This window comes from Rutidosis leptorrhynchoides, chromosome 7 (genome assembly GCF_046630445.1).
Source record: "Rutidosis leptorrhynchoides isolate AG116_Rl617_1_P2 chromosome 7, CSIRO_AGI_Rlap_v1, whole genome shotgun sequence".
Lineage (NCBI taxonomy): Eukaryota > Viridiplantae > Streptophyta > Magnoliopsida > Asterales > Asteraceae > Rutidosis > Rutidosis leptorrhynchoides.
This window is the reverse complement of record NC_092339.1, coordinates 278,950,760-278,953,148: the sequence shown is the minus strand read 5'-3', so window position 1 is coordinate 278,953,148 and position 2,389 is coordinate 278,950,760.

The following is a 2,389-nucleotide window of genomic DNA, read 5'->3' as shown; positions in this document are numbered from 1 at the left end:
TTAAGGAGCCCAACATTATACTAATAACTTGTTAAGCTTAATACAAGATTAATTAAGTGAATGGAATCTAGTTACTTACACATATATGCCACTTTCCCATAACAATTTGCTTTTATACCACTTCAAGCATACACCATCTCCCAATATATAAAAGAAGCATTTGACCCCTTCCCCATTTGGCCCATGGCCGACGGTTTTGAGGTGGGTAAAAGGATGGTTCATTTTTTTTTGTGATACATATCTACTAGTATTCTCTTGTATACTTCATTCACTTCACACAAACACACAAAATATTTCCATTTTCTCTCAAGTTTTCTCTCCAATTTGTGAGTTCTTTCAAGACTTATTCTCTTCCTTTTTCTTGTCCAAAACCGTAGCAAACATCATCATCATTAACTTACTTCTTACTTGTTTTGTTACTTAATTGTTGTTGTTGTTTACTTACTAGTTGCAAGAATCAAACTATCTAGTTTATTCTTCATATCATCTTGTTCATACAAGAACATACAAGAACCTAAACTTCCTAGTTATAGTTCTACACTTAATGTTTTAAAAGATTTAAAGTTCATGAGTTTATAATCATACTTGAGTTCATGTTGTAAACTTAAGGTTTACTTTCTTAAAGATCAAAGCCTTGGCTTGAATCTTTAAAAGTATGAACAACCATGAACTTATCAACTTGTAGATTAGTTTATTTCTTCATTTCTTGTACTTTTGAATTCGTGATTATGGTTTAATGGTCAAGTATTAAAAGTTAATCTTGATCTCATACTTCTTGAAACTAAAGTTAACTTTAAAAGATCAAGAATATGGAAGTATAACTTTCTAGTTATAACTTGATATACTTGTGTTGGATCTAAGTTTCTATAGCTTATGGTCTTCTAATTTTGTTGTAAACAAGAGCTTATGAGCTTACATACACTTTCCAAGATGAAAATCTAAGTTTCATAACTTATGGTTTCATTAAAGTAAAGATTCAAGTATTATAACTTAGGATCTAACTTAAGAACTTTAGATCTAGACTTTTGGGTCAAGGATCTTCAAGATCTAACTAAGAACTATGTTCTACAACTTATGATCTTGATTATTTAGTTTACTTTCAAGTTTGGAGCATAATATTACTTTTAGAATTCATGTATGTGTCGGATCTAAGATTTTGATGTAACTTTGGTTCATCAAACTACTTGCAACACTTAAATGAGTTGTGCAACTTATCTTAGACTTACACTAGTGTTATGATGGTCAAACATTGGTTAAGATGATGTAAACCCATCAACGAGTTGTACACTTGAAGCTATACGCATCAAGGATGAGAACCGTGATGAGCATCAAGCACCAAGAACCCACCGGAACACCTTTAGCTACTGTTTATGGAACTGATCAGACTATCTAGGATACTTTAAAGTTGATTTACAATTATATCGGTTCGATTAGATGATTTTCCGCTAAGACCTCGTCTTAATCCGAGTTACGGTTTAGGATCTATGGCCTCCCGAAAGTCACTACACCCTATTAACGTTGTGCTGAAATTTCTGACCTACTTGCACTTAAACCGTCACCACGGTCAAACGAAGACGAGTTTGGTTCTGGAAATTTTTTAGTACCTAGGGGACTCATATACAGAGCCATGGCCACTGGTCTCACCCCATTTTAGATTGTATAGAGGTCGTGGCGACTGAACGAATTCAGCGCTTGTTTCAAACCCTAGTCTTGACTTAAAACTTACTTTACACTTTTTGTTAAATGATGAATGATGATGATACTTAAGACCTAATTTACATACATTTAAACCTTTGGGAACGATTTACTAACTTAGTAACTTTTGACTTAGGTTGAGGACCTTTCGGACCAACCACTTGCTTACTATTTTTGCGTACCGACTTTACTACTACTTTTCACTGTGAGTTATAGCATCCCTTTTTACTTTAACTATTTTGGGAACTGAGAATACATGCACATTTTACATTTTACATACTAGGCACGAGTACTTAAACTTTATATATGTGTGGGTTATACAACGGCATAAACTTTCCCCTTAGCTCGGTAACGTTTAGTCATCGGTCTTTAAACCGGTGAACGCGAATCTTAGATATGGATCCATAAGGTTTGACATCCCCACTCAGGCTAGTAGTGCTAGCATTTAACTGGTGTTTAATACTTCGTAAACATACGCACTCTCCAAGTGTACTTTTAGGGGGTGATAAACGTTAAGTTAGTTACCAAGTGCGCACGGTTAAACATATACTTTTCATACTGTTTTGAAACGCCGTTGAAGCACTGAAATCTCGTGGCCAACCTTACATTACTGTTATACTTAAACTATAGCTCACCAACCTTTGTGTTAATGTTTTTAAGCATGTTTTTCTCAGGTGCTTAAGGTTTGCTTGCT